Here is a 15139-nt window from a genome sequence, read left to right as displayed (position 1 = left end):
TTCCAATTTAGTTTTAGTCATATTCTAGTCATCTGAAATGTTTTAGTTTTTGTCTTGTTTTAGTCGACTAAGATATCATGAGATTATAGTCGACTAAATCTACAGTTGATTTAGTCGACTAAAACGTATTTTGCCGGTGCCTTGAGGGCGTCGTAATGGCTGATTTTACACTTGGTTGCATGCTGAAAATAGCAGATCTACAAGCACAACACGTTGTGAGCTTGTAAAATGATTTGTCTTTTAGTTCTAATGGATCTCTTCTCCACTAGTCTTAGTTCTACTGGATCTCTTCTCCTCTAGTCTTAGTTCTACTGGATCTCTTCTCCACTAGTCTTAGTTCTACTGGATCTCTTCTCCTCTAGTCTTAGTTCTACTGGATCTCTTCTCCACTAGTCTTAGTTCTACTGGATCTCTTCTCCTCTAGTCTTAGTTCTACTGGATCTCTTCTCCACTAGTCTTAGTTCTACTGGATCTCTTCTCCTCTAGTCTTAGTTCTACTGGATCTCTTCTCCACTAGTCTTAGTTCTACTGGATCTCTTCTCCACTAGTCTTAGTTCTACTGGATCTCTTCTCCACTAGTCTTAGTTCTACTGGATCTCTTCTCCACTAGTCTTAGTTCTACTGAATCTATTCTCCACTAGTCTTAGTTCTACTGGATCTCTTCTCCTCTAGTCTTAGTTCTACTGGATCTCTTCTCCACTAGTCTTAGTTCTACTGGATCTCTTCTCCACTAGTCTTAGTTCTACTGGATCTCTTCCCCACTAGTCTTAGTTCTACTGGATCTCTTCTCCTCTAGTCTTAGTTCTATTGGATCTCTTCTCCACTAGTCTTAGTTCTACTGGATCTCTTCTCCACTAGTCTTAGTTCTACTGGATCTCTTCCCCACTAGTCTTAGTTCTACTGGATCTCTTCTCCACTAGTCTTAGTTCTACTGGATCTCTTCTCCACTAGTCTTAGTTCTACTGAATCTATTCTCCACTAGTCTTAGTTCTACTGGATCTCTTCTCCACTAGTCTTAGTTCTACTGGATCTCTTCTCCACTAGTCTTAGTTCTACTGGATCTCTTCTCCACTAGTCTTAGTTCTACTGAATCTATTCTCCACTAGTCTTAGTTCTACTGGATCTCTTCTCCACTAGTCTTAGTTCTACTGGATCTCTTCTCCACTAGTCTTAGTTCTACTGGATCTCTTCCCCACTAGTCTTAGTTCTACTGGATCTCTTCTCCTCTAGTCTTAGTTCTACTGGATCTCTTCTCCACTAGTCTTAGTTCTATTGGATCTCTTCTCCACTAGTCTTAGTTCTACTGGATCTCTTCTCCACTAGTCTTAGTTCTACTGGATCTCTTCTCCTCTAGTCTTAGTTCTACTGGATCTCTTCTCCACTAGTCTTAGTTCTATTGGATCTCTTCTCCACTAGTCTTAGTTCTACTGGATCTCTTCTCCACTAGTCTTAGTTCTACTGGATCTCTTCTCCACTAGTCTTAGTTCTATTGGATCTCTTCTCCACTAGTCTTAGTTCTACTGGATCTCTTCTCCACTAGTCTTAGTTCTACTGGATCTCTTCTCCACTAGTCTTAGTTCTAATGCAGCGCTACTCAACCCGCGGCCCGCGGGCCGCATGCGGCCCCAACGCAGCGTCTTGGCGGCCCCTCATGGTCAAACCCCAAAAAAGCACAGGATAAAAATATACATTTCCGTTCAAATATATGGGTTGCTACATTTTCTTTCAAAAACAAACATCAATTGTTACAGGTATAATGCATAGTTTTCTATGCATTTCGGGTTTTTTGGGGGGTTTGACCCCCAATTTTTTTCCGTCCGCGCGGCTTTGCCGCACGGCCAGGGTAGGTGTCCCGTATTTCAATCTCTGGGAGTTGGCAACCTTGCCATACCTTAGCTTTTGCTGAACTGATGCCACTGGACATACACACAAAATAAACATTTATATGTCAAAATGTACATTTTCTTATAACAATAACAATGCGTAGTGTGTGTTACAAAATCGAAAAATCCAAAATAGGACCGTCATTTGTAGCTTGCGGCCCCTTGGACCTTTGGTATTTTGCTGAGTGGCCCCTGAGCCATCTTAACTCTTTGACTGCCCTTGACGAGATTTCTCGTCTTTCTCTTAATGGCTCAGCAAGCCGTCGACGAGAAAGACGAGATTCTGTGTTTTCTGTGGTTTAACCTGGATGGGGCTTGTCCGCACCTTTTTACACTGTCTGTGTCCCTTGGATCACGTGACAACAACCAGAAGTCACGTGATCAAAAAAAAAAAAAAAAAAAGCCCTCATTCTACAGCTGGTCACCGTGGGTGTAGGTACGAGTGTCTGTGCAGTCTTGAGAGAGAGAGAGAGCGAGAGCATTGAGCATTGTTGACAGAGCGGATTAGTAGTTGAGTTGAGTTTTTTTATTTTTTTATTTTATTAGACTAGTTGTATATTTAGTAGTATTTTGATTTGACTAGTAGTATACTGCTACTCATGAGTTTAGTTTGTTAGTTTGTGTAGTTTGTGTACTAAAAAAGTTTGAGCCATGCCGAAGGCACCGGGCAAACGCCTCACTTCCCGAGGCTTCCCTTCTCCCCGAGGGTTCGCTTCTCCTCGAGGGTTTGCTTCTCCTCGAGGCTTCCCTTCTCCGAGAGGCTTCCCTTCCCGTGGATTCCCTTCTTCCCGTGGCAACCCTCGCAATCCCCGTGGCAAACCGACTACCCGTGGCAAAACTTCCCGTGGCAAACCCCGCCGCGGTGCGCGCAGCTCCGGAGCTGGAACTGCATCTCACGGAACGGACCAGTTTCGTCAGCTAACACTGGAGGACACGATGGTGTTTAGCGTCCAGAAAAAACTCCTACCGGAGACTGATGAGGACCTATCTGATGAGGACGACAAAGAGGGGGCACCTGTTGTTCGGATCAAGGCTGAAACCACGACGACCATGCCCGCGGCTTTTGTTGCTATCAAGGCCGAAACCACGACGACCATGCCCGCTACTGAGCTACACCGTAGTGGCAGACAGCTCCGTGAACGTGAGGCCCTTGAATCCCCATTCAACTCGCAGCCTTCCCAACCTTCGTCGGATTGTTCAGACCCCGGCGAGGCTGATGAAGTTTGGGAACCCCGGAGGGAGGACGAGGCGATCAAACGTCCTACTATTTTCGAGACTACCAGTGGTAAGAAGATTTACATTTGTATCGTGTTTGAGATGAAATCAAATGAATGTATTTATATACTGTAACTATGCATGCGCTGTATTGTGTGGTGGACTAAAAATAGCAGATCTACAAGGCGACGTGTGGTGAGCTTTGAGATTTTTTTATACAGCCACAACCAAACGTAGTGTTTATATACTGTATCTATCAATGCGATTTATTGAGTGCTGCACTAAAATAGCAGATCTGCAAGCCGGGGTGTGGTGAGCTTTGAGATCTTTTTTTATACAGCCACACACAACCAAACGTAGTGTTTATATACTGTATCTATCTGCGTTCGCCTCCAGCGTTCGCGCGTCTTACTTGTATACTGTATCTATCAATGCGATTTATTGAGTGCTGCACTAAAATAGCAGATCTACAAGCAGAGGTGTGGTGAGCTTTGAGATCTTTTTTTATACAGCCACACACAACCAAACGTAGTGTTTATATACTGTATCTATCAATGCGATGTATTGAGTGCTGCACTAAAATAGCAGATCTGCAAGCCGAGGTGTGGTGAGCTTTGAGATTATTTTTATACAGCCACACACAACCAAACGTAGTGTTTATATACTGTATCTATCTGCGTTCGCCTCCAGCGTTCGCGCGTCTTACTTGTATACTGTATCTATCAATGCGATTTATTGAGTGCTGCACTAAAATAGCAGATCTACAAGCAGAGGTGTGGTGAGCTTTGAGATTTTTTTTATACAGCCACACACAACCAAACGTAGTGTTTATATACTGTATCTATCCATGCGATTTATTTAAAAAAAACGAAAAGCTCACAGTTGTAGATCTGCTATTTTTACCACAAAGTTTTGGGGGGGGGGGCAAAAAAAAAAACATTTTTTTGGGGGGGTGGAAACAGCAGGTGCAAACCCCCTCCCCTCCTCTGCATGTGCCTGAACTGTCTTACATCAAAGGGATACGGTCAGGTTTTGTAAACAACCACAACAACAACGTTTAGATCATGTTGTGGATCTTCATCGGTTCATGTAAGCAATCATTGTCAAAGTTCCCTTTGATGTAAGGTCATGTAAAGTTCGCTTTGATGTCATGTAAACAAGAGTTGTCAAAGTTCTCTTTGATGTCATTTTACTGACAGTAGATAGATGTACCTATACTATATCTAAATTTGATGTGTGCTTATTGTAAGTCACTCTGGATAAGGGCGTCTGCTACAGTAGATGCCTAAATTGATTTGATTTTCACTGTGTTTTCAGATGATGAAGAGTTTGGTGGTTTCGGTGCTGTTGCATCTCATGGAGGTTTTGGTGCTGTTGCATCTCATGGAGGTAAGAATAATTATTATCATATACATCATAAAGTCATGGACCAGCCTGAGATTTTTTTTTAATTCATTTACCGACTACTCTAAATGTTACTACTGTGATTTCAGACGAGGAGAAGGAGAAGGAGAAGGAGAATGAGGAGGAGCAGCTATTACCACCTAGTGGCAGTAACAAGCGACGTAAGAACAAATGTCTTTTTCTGAACACCACACCACACAAATAAACATATGTATTTTATAGTAATTATTTATTTCTATAATTTACAGGTCGAAAGCGAAGCACGCCTGGTCCAGCTGGTTTTGGTGCTGTTGCATCTCATGGAGGTAAGAATAATTATTATATACATCATAAAGTCATGGACCAGCCTGAGAAATCTTTTTTTATTCATTTACCGACTACTCTAAATGTTACTACTGTGATTTCAGACGAGGAGAAGGAGACTGAGGAGGAGGAGCAGTCATTACCACCTAGTGGCAGTAACAAGCGACGTAAACGTAAGAACAAGTTTCTTTTTCTGAACACCACACTACACAAATAAAAACGTATGTATTTTATAGTAATAATTTATTTCTATAATTTACAGGTCAAAAGCGAAGCAGGCCTGGTCCTGCTGGTTTCGGTGCTGTTGCATCTCATGGCAGTCATGGAGGTAAGAATAATTATTATCATATACATCATAAAGTCATGGCCCAGCCTGAGAAATCTTTTTGATTCATTTACCGACTACTCTAAATGTTACTACTGTGTTTTCAGACGAGGAGCAGCAGGAGGAGGAGGAGGAGGAGCAGCCATTACCACCTCGTGGCAGTAAAAAGAGAGGTAAGAACACGTTTCTTTTTCTGAACACCACACCACACAAATAAAAACGTATGTATTTTATATTATTTATTTCTATAAATTACAGGTCGAAAGCGAAGCACGCCTGGTCCAGCTGGTTTTGGTGCTGTTGCATCTCATGGAGGTAAGAATAATTATTATATACATCATAAAGTCATGGCCCAGCCTGAGAAATCTTTTTGATTCATTTACCGACTACTCTAAATGTTACTACTGTGTTTTCAGACGAGGAGCAGCAGGAGGAGGAGGAGGAGGAGCAGCCATTACCACCTCGTGGCAGTAAAAAGAGAGGTAAGAACACGTTTCTTTTTGTGAACACCACATGACACAAATAAAAACGTATGTATTTTATAGTAATTATTTTTTTCTATAATTTACAGGTCGAAAGCGAAGCAGGCCTGGTCCAGCTGTAGATGCCGATTGGAGTGACGTGAACTGGGAGCCAAGAGACATTCCCTTCACTGCACACCCTGGACCTCGTGGACCTGCTGCCGATCTGGACTCCACAGATCCAATTGACTTCATATCCCTTTTCCTGACAGATGAGCTCCTGGAGGGAATAGTCCTACAAACAAACTTGTATGCAGAGCAGTGTATAAAAACTGTAACTGAGAGTCTGCCCTATGCCAGAGCTCTGGCATGGACACCTGTTGACCTGGTCGAGATGAAGACCTTCCTAGGTCTCTTCTTCCTCACAGCTATTGTGCACAAACCAGAACTGGAGATGTACTGGTCAACAGAAGAGATAATCGCTACACCGTTCTTCAGCCGGACCATGTCTCGCAACCGCTTTCAGCTCATCTGGAGGTTTTTGCACTTTAGTGACAACAGCGCTGTCCATGTGAGTGGGGACAAGATGTTCAAAATCCGCCCAGTGTTGGACTATCTTGTGGGGAAATTCCAGGACTTGTACCAACCGGATCAGTGCATCTCTATTGATGAAGGTACACTACTGTTCCGCGGTCGCCTGAATTTTAAAGTTTATAACCCTCAAAAGCCAGTCAGATACGGCATAAAGAGTTACATATTGTGCGATTCCATCTCTGGGTACTGCTTCAATATGAAGCCCTATGTTGGAGAAAAGTGTACCCTAGTTGACACTGTTGTCTTCCTTCTAGATGGTTTAGCAAACCAGGGTTATAAACTTTTTATGGATAATTTTTATAATTCTGTTGCATTGTGTAGTATTCTGCTGAAGAAGCAAACTCATGTGTGTGGTACCCTGCGTACAAACCGAGGCGAACCACCATCCATCAGTGGGGCTTCAAATTCTAACCTGCGGGTGGGTGACTACATAATGGTTCACAATGGAGAGGCAATGGTGTTTGTGTGGCGGGACAAAAGGCTGGTCAAAATGGTGTCCACATTCCACCCGTTTGGAATGGAAGAGGTGCAGGTGTGGCAGAAAGAGAAAGATAAGATGGCCAAGCAGGTGACACAACAGAGGCCTGTTGCTGTGGGGGATTACAACAAGTTTATGAACGGGGTAGACAAATTGGACCAAAATATTGTATACTATCCATTTGTTAGGAAGTCCATCAAGTGGACTAACAAATTTGTAGCATACTTGTTTGAGATCTGCCTCTTCAACTCCTATGTAATTTACAGAGCAAAAAACCCACAGGGAAAGTTTAAATGTCTACTGTCCTATATGAAAAGTGTAATCACGTCGTGGACCAGGCCGAGACACCTTGGGGCCCGGGGTGAGGGAGTGGGGCACATTGTCCCTCCACCTGTGCAGAGTCTCGGTAGGGTCAGCCACACTGACCACATTGGCAGGCTAGATCGCAACGTTGCACGCCATGTCCTCACTCAGCTACCGCGAACCGCCAAAAAGAAGCAGCCAACCAGGCGATGCAGGGTGTGTACCAAGAGGAAGCTAGACAGAAAAGAGACCAGATATTTTTGTATTGGCTGTAAAGTGTCCTTGTGCAATGGCGAGTGTTACACAATTTACCATTCAGTGGAAAAATATTTCTGAATAGTCTGCTCCTTCTGTGTGTATAGTCCTCTTATGTGTATTGTGTATACAGTATATTCATGTCTTGATGTTGACTATGATGAATGACTAACACTGAGGAGGAAAAATAAAAGGATACAGAGAGATTTATGCTTCAGAGTCCTCTTCACTTTCTCAACTTTTTATATCTATATCACTTTTTCCTGGGTAAAGTAGCAAAGCCACCTCTCTCTTTGAGATATTTCATGTAATTTTAGTCAAAACAACTTATTCTGTGAAAATCTGAATCTGTAAAAAAATGTATTTTTTTTAATTTATTTTGTGTGTAATTTGTTTGTAAACAACTATGGTTCACATATCTGATACCACTGAGAAGAAAAAAAAAATTGAAAAAAAATCATCTTTCACCATCCTGCACTAAAAGGCCCTTTTCTCAGGATTCTATTTCAAAGGGGGTGATTTAGCTGAAACCAAGCTTGCTTCAACTGCCGATAAGTAACTGCCGCACATGCTAGCAACTCACTTTTTCTTCCTGTGTAAAGCAGACAGTCAGACCTCTCTTTTGAGATATTTTGTGTCATTTTAGTCAAAACACAACCTATTCTGTGGGTCATCAAATATTGGTAAAAATGCTCAAATTCTCTGGCAGTGGGCTGACACTCTAATGAAAAACTCTGGCAGTCAAAGAGTTAAGTTGAGTAGCCCTGTTCTAATGGATCTCTTCTCCTCTAGTCTTAGTTCTACTGGATCTCTTCTCCTCTAGTCTTAGTTCTACTGGATCTCTTCTCCACTAGTCTTAGTTCTACTGGATCTCTTCTCCTCTAGTCTTAGTTCTACTGGATCTCTTCTCCACTAGTCTTAGTTCTACTGGATCTCTTCTCCTCTAGTCTTAGTTCTACTGGATCTCTTCTCCTCTAGTCTTAGTTCTACTGGATCTCTTCTCCACTAGTCTTAGTTCTACTGGATCTCTTCTCCACTAGTCTTAGTTCTACTGGATCTCTTCTCCTCTAGTCTTAGTTCTACTGGATCTCTTCTCCTCTAGTCTTAGTTCTACTGGATCTCTTCTCCACTAGTCTTAGTTCTACTGGATCTCTTCTCCACTAGTCTTAGTTCTACTGGATCTCTTCTCCTCTAGTCTTAGTTCTACTGGATCTCTTCTCCTCTAGTCTTAGTTCTACTGGATCTCTTCTCCTCTAGTCTTAGTTCTACTGGATCTCTTCTCCACTAGTCTTAGTTCTACTGGATCTCTTCTCCACTAGTCTTAGTTCTACTGGATCTCTTCTCCTCTAGTCTTAGTTCTACTGGATCTCTTCTCCACTAGTCTTAGTTCTACTGGATCTCTTCTCCACTAGTCTTAGTTCTACTGGATCTCTTCTCCACTAGTCTTAGTTCTACTGGATCTCTTCTCCTCTAGTCTTAGTTCTACTGGATCTCTTCTCCACTAGTCTTAGTTCTACTGGATCTCTTCTCCACTAGTCTTAGTTCTACTGGATCTCTTCTCCACTAGTCTTAGTTCTACTGGATCTCTTCTCCACTAGTCTTAGTTCTACTGGATCTCTTCTCCACTAGTCTTAGTTCTACTGGATCTCTTCTCCACTAGTCTTAGTTCTACTGGATCTCTTCTCCTCTAGTCTTAGTTCTACTGGATCTCTTCTCCACTAGTCTTAGTTCTACTGGATCTCTTCTCCACTAGTCTTAGTTCTACTGGATCTCTTCTCCACTAGTCTTAGTTCTACTGGATCTCTTCTCCACTAGTCTTAGTTCTACTGGATCTCTTCTCCACTAGTCTTAGTTCTACTGGATCTCTTCTCCACTAGTCTTAGTTCTAATGGATCTCTTCTCCACTAGTCTTAGTTCTACTGGATCTTTTCTCCACTAGTCTTAGTTCTACTGGATCTCTTCTCCACTAGTCTTAGTTCTACTGGATCTCTTCTCCACTAGTCTTAGTTCTACTGGATCTCTTCTCCTCTAGTCTTAGTTCTACTGGATCTCTTCTCCACTAGTCTTAGTTCTACTGGATCTCTTCTCCACTAGTCTTAGTTCTACTGGATCTCTTCTCCACTAGTCTTAGTTCTACTGGATCTCTTCTCCAGTTGTCTTAGTTCAACTGGATCCCTTCTCCACTAGTCTTAGTTCTACTGGATCTCTTCTCCACTAGTCCCTCACTAACATCTTAGTCTAGTTTTTATTTGTTGATGAAACTGTCAATATTTAGTCTAGTTTTAGTCATCATAGCTTAGTTTTTATGTAGTTTTCGTCAGTGAAAAAGGGTCGTCGGCGAAACATTTTCGTCATAGTTTTAGTCGATGAAATCAACACAACCTTCTATTGTTCACACACAATCACACACAAACCACCACATCTAACCATCTCATGTTGGACTCCTTGTGGTCAGCAAGCAGTGGTGTAAAGTAACTAAGTACATTTACTCAAGTACTGTACAAGTACAATGTTGAGGTACTTTTACTTTACTGGAGTATTTCCAATTGTCTATACTTTTGCTTCTACTCCACTACATCTCAGAGGCAAAATATTGTACTTTTACTCCACTACTATTATTTGAAAACTTAGTTACTTTGCAGATATAAATCATTATATTATAAAACATACATTTAACCACTTTAGCCCTATTTTATACATAGGCTATTTGAAAATAGCCGATCGACAAGCTCACAACGTGTTGCATCGTGACGTGTTGTGAGCTTTTAGATCTGCTATTTTCAAACATTTTTGTACTTTTACTTTTTGTACTTTAAGTACATTTTGATACCAATACTTTTGTAAAGTACATTTTTAACACCAGACTTTCACTTGTAACAGAGTCCTTTTACATTACAGTATTGATACTTTTACTGAAGTAAAACATTTGAGTACTCTTTCCATCACTGTCAGCAGGTGACCAGACGGCAGAAAGTCTCGACTACAAGAACCTCCCCGTCCTGGAGAATTTCATCAACGAGTGCCTGAGGTTCCAGCCCGTGGTGCACTTCAGCATGCGGCGGGCGCTGGATGACGACGTCATAGACGGCACGGCGGTGTCCAGCGGAACCAACGTCATCCTGAACATCGGCCTGATGCACAAGACAGAGTTCTTCCCCAAACCTGACCAGTTCAGCCTGGACAACTTTGACAAAATGGTAACGTCTGTTCAATGTTCAATGTTCTGTCATTCTAGAGCAGTGGGGTCTCAAACTCTTCAGGCCACGACGTCCCAAAATAATCATATTTGAACTGGGGACCCCCCCCCAAAATACTCATAGTTGAACTGGGGACCCCCAAAATACTCATATTTGAACTGGGGACCTTCTAAAATAATCATATCTGAACTGGGGACCCCCCACCCTGACAAGCACTTGGAATTGTAGGAGTTGAGGCATTACATTTGGTTTGACTCGGTTCCACAGATAAATATTGTGAAAATAGCAGATCTACAGGATTGTAGATCTGCTATCTTCAATTTTTCTGCCTTTTTCTTAGGTAATATTTGACCATTTTGCCAATGTTTTATAGTATGTTGATTACTTTTGACGCAGTCTTATTTTTTAAATGTAGAAAGTGGCCTATTACAAATGTCTTCAAGCCTTAAATTGTCACTTTGTGTGTGGGTCTTTTGTGAACAATGTGTGTGGGTCTACCACTCTTTACAAGAGTCTGATATATGGCTCTGGTCCATATATTATTCTATCATTTGACTTTTTCGATGACATTATGCAGCTGATACTTTTTATCCACTTCCAGGCAGGTGTTCCTATCTCAGGCATGATATTTTATAGGTGATTTAAAAAAATAATGTTTAAGTGGTTAAATAAGTATGTATAGTTGTTTGCTTGTCCATTGTATGATCAAAGTTGGATGTTCATTTGTTTGCCTATAAGTAAAGCCCCCCCCCCCCCTAAAAAACGCAAATAAACATGTTAAATTGTGGCGAAGAGAAAAAAGGTCTTCCTCACAGTGTGCATATGCTAATGATCCGTGTGCAAGTACAAAGGACAGCTTTGTTTTTTTATGTTTTAGCTAAAGTAAATAAAAGATGAGTGTTAATTTTTTTTCATTTACTGCTTTATATAGTTTTACCAATATGTTTTTATAGTGGGCGGGGCCATTCGGGCAGGTGGCTAAATATGTATGACACAATAACCCGGCGATTTCTTTATTATTATTTACAGTAGCTCTTATAGCCCCCAATAACTCACATCTGGCCATCAAAGACCATGGGACCTTTTTTATTGTGTAAAAAAAAATACATAATTAGCCTAAATATGTCTATATTTTAGCGAAAATTGCTAAAAATACAGAAAGCAGTAAATGAAAAAAAGAATTAACACTCATCTTTTATTTACTTTAATTACAAGCTAAAACATAAACCTTGGTTGTAAAAAAACACTAAGTTGTCCTTTAAGCCACTGAGGAGAACCAAGCAAGACTGCCAGTGGTGGAAAAAGTACTCACATTCTTTTCTTAAGTAAAAGTACCAATACTGCAATATAAAAACACTCTGTTACAAGTAAAAGTCCAGAATTCAAAGTTTACTTGAGTAAAAGTACAAAAGTATTGGCATCAAAATGTACTTAAAGTACCAAAAGTAAAAGTATTAAATATTTGAAAATAGCAGATCTACAACCTCACAACGCGTCGCGATGTGAGCTTGTAGATCGGCTATTTTCAAATAGCCTAGGTTTAAAATAGGTTTAAAGTGGTTAATCTATGTTTCATAATATCATAATTTATATCTGAAAAGTAACTAGTAACTAAAGTTTTCAAATAATGGAGTAAAAGTACAATATTTGCCTCTGAGATGTAGTGGAGTAGAAGTAAAAGTATTGGAAATTGGAAATACTCAAGTAAAGTACAAATACCTCAAAATTGTACTTAAGTACAGTACTTAAGTAAATGTACTTAGTTACTTTCCACCACTGAGACTGACTGACCTTCCTAAAATGATCTGTAGGATATTAAATGTATGTATATGTCATATTTCCCACGCAGGTCCCCAAACGGTTCTTCCAGCCGTTTGGGTGTGGCCCCCGCGGATGCCCGGGGAAGCACATCGCCATGCTGAATATGAAGGTCATCCTGGTCACCTTGCTGCAGCGCTACACCATGGCGCCCCCCGATGGCCTCACGCTGAACAGCAGCTGTCACACGCACAACCTGACCAAGCTGCCCGACCCCAGGGGCCTGACCATGACCTTTTACCCCAGGGCAATTTTTCAGAATCCCCCAGAAGCAGAGATTTGAGTAAAAAATGTGCGCTTTAAAAAATATATATATTCAAAGATTTGCACACATTTTCACGATAATAAAAATAAATAGCAGATATACAAGCTCATAGCGCGGCACTCGGTGCCGCGCTATGAGCTTGTAGATCTGCTATTTTTGAATAGCCCAAAGAAATCTTAAAATGACGTTCCTGGTCTAAATGGATTACGACCCGGAGGCCGATTCTAAGAAAATGCCTTCTAAATGCATTGGTGGAAAGTAACTTAGTACATGTAACTAGTAACTAGTTACTTTGTAGATTTTGATTATGAATACAAAACATACATTAGCCACTTCCCAGCCGTATATATATACTTCTGAAAATAGCAGATCTGCAAGTTCACAATATGTACACGATGCGACGCGTTGTGAGCTTGTAGATCTACAAACGTTCTTTTCAACGTTTTGAAAACTTCCGAAATGGGACATTCTGCATAATGAGTACTTTTACTCGAGTACATTTTGAATACAGGACTTACTTGTAACAAGAGTATTTATACACTGTAGTATTGATACTTTTACTTAAGTCTAAAAGATATGAGTACCTCTTCCACCCCATGTCTAAATCAGCAGTTCTCAAACTTTTTTCGTAACACTTTTTTAACTGATTTTTTAAAAAATGTTCCAAAATAGCCGATGTACAAGCTCGTAGTGAGGCACGAAGTGACACGCTGTGAGCTTGTACATCTGCTATTGTTTTTAATAGCTAACACTAACATTTGTAATGACACATGCTTTCCCGGTTTTAACTAAGTACATTTACTCATTGGAGTATCTTTACTTGTGTCCATTTTTACTATACTTCATTGTGCCTTTGTAGATCTGATTGATTGATTGATTGATGTACTTTTATTTAGTAAGACATGAGAATAACAGTACATGGAAGTACAATTTCACAATACAAGGTCTACTAAACTGGAAGACTCATTAAGCACTGAGCTTGTTTAAGATGAGAACCCCATGCACACAAATCATGATGACATATACGAGACAGACAGATATACACACTACTATACAGAATGTCGTACAATCAGCTTGCAGGTTACTGGTATGAAGAGTGGGGGGAAAAAAATACAAAAGAAGAAAATGAAAGAGGGGTAGGGGGGGGGGGGGGGTAGGTTAAGACTTAGACAGGGGCCATTTTTGAATTGCAGCCTACTGAAGGTGTATCTTTAGGGCAGTTTTGAAAGTGACTAGGGTTTTACACATCTAGAGATCTATTATATGATAGGGTGCCGAGAGAGGAACTGTGGTATTGTATGAGGAAGTCTGAAGTGACGGAGAAGTATGTTGGAGTGGTGCAGGACAGTGTTGATTTTCACAGCAAATTTTCTTTCGAATAAAATTCCATTTAGTTTTAGTAATTTTGACATTTTGATCTGTAGTGAGAGCTTCGTTTAGATAGAAGAACAAATCTAGAGAGGTGGAGGTGTTGTTAACTAGTTGTACGAACTCTTGTTTTATTGTTGTATTGTTTTATTGGATCTTGTTTAGTCGATACACTTATTTGTTTTAGCTCGTGCTCATTTGATTTTGCTATTTCGTCTCATCTGTTTAAGAAAGTATAGCTGATATATTGCACTTTTACCTTAGCGCTAGGTATACTCTTGGTTGCTTGTTTTTGCAGGAAATGCACTTAAGACTTCTGGTGATTAGTAGTTGTCGTTCCCTACCTATGTTGAATGCACTTATTGTAAGTCACTGTGGATAAAAGCGTCTGCTAAATGACTGTAATGTAATGTGGAGGTTATGCCCTGGAAAGGAAAGGAGAGGAGTGAAGGTTATAGCCGCAGCAAGACAGAATACATGCGTGTGAATGAGAGGAACCCTAGTGGAACAGTGAGGTTACAGGGAGTAGAGGTAAAAGAAGGTGGAGGATTTCAAGTACTTTAGGGTCAACATTCCAGAGCAATGGAGAGCGTGGAAAAGAAGTGAAGAAACGAGTGCAAGTAGGCCTGTCTCAATTATTGCATAATCGTCTAATCGCAATTATTTGAGATGATCCCAATGATTTTTGCATAATCGTCATAATCGTTTCCAAATGTTCACACCTTTTTTTTTATATATAAAAAAAAGCAGAAATAGTAGATCTACAAGCTTACAACGCCTTATAGATCAGCCATTTCTGCTATCTTTACATGTATAAAATGTATTTTTTTCAAACCCCCCCCCCCCCCTTTCCGGAAATCTCATTTGATTTCAGGAAATTAAATACAAATGAGATTTCTGGAGCTGGGGGGCGGGGGGGGGGGGGTTAACCAGGCTAATGTGTTATATCTGCCCTGTGCAATTTTTTATTACAAAGCCTAAACAGAAATTCTATTTTTATTCATATATTCCGATGTTCAACGCCAAACACACAATTAAATCGTTAATCACAATGAATCATCAATTTCAATTTGTAATCCTGACAGCCCTAAGTGCAAGCTGGTTGGAACGGGTGGAGAAAAGTGTCAGGTGTGATTGTGTGATAGGAAAGTATCAGCTAGAATGAAAGGGAAGGTGGTGAGACCAGCTACAGTATGTTGTGTGGTTTAGAGACAGTTGCATTGAAGAAAAGACAAGAAGCAGAATAATCTAGATTATTACAGAACATACT

This window comes from Gymnoscopelus braueri, assembly GCF_963280865.1.
Source record: "Gymnoscopelus braueri genome assembly, chromosome: 12".
NCBI classification, from domain to species: Eukaryota; Metazoa; Chordata; class Actinopteri; order Myctophiformes; family Myctophidae; genus Gymnoscopelus; species Gymnoscopelus braueri.
Note: the sequence above shows the minus strand (reverse complement) of the source record.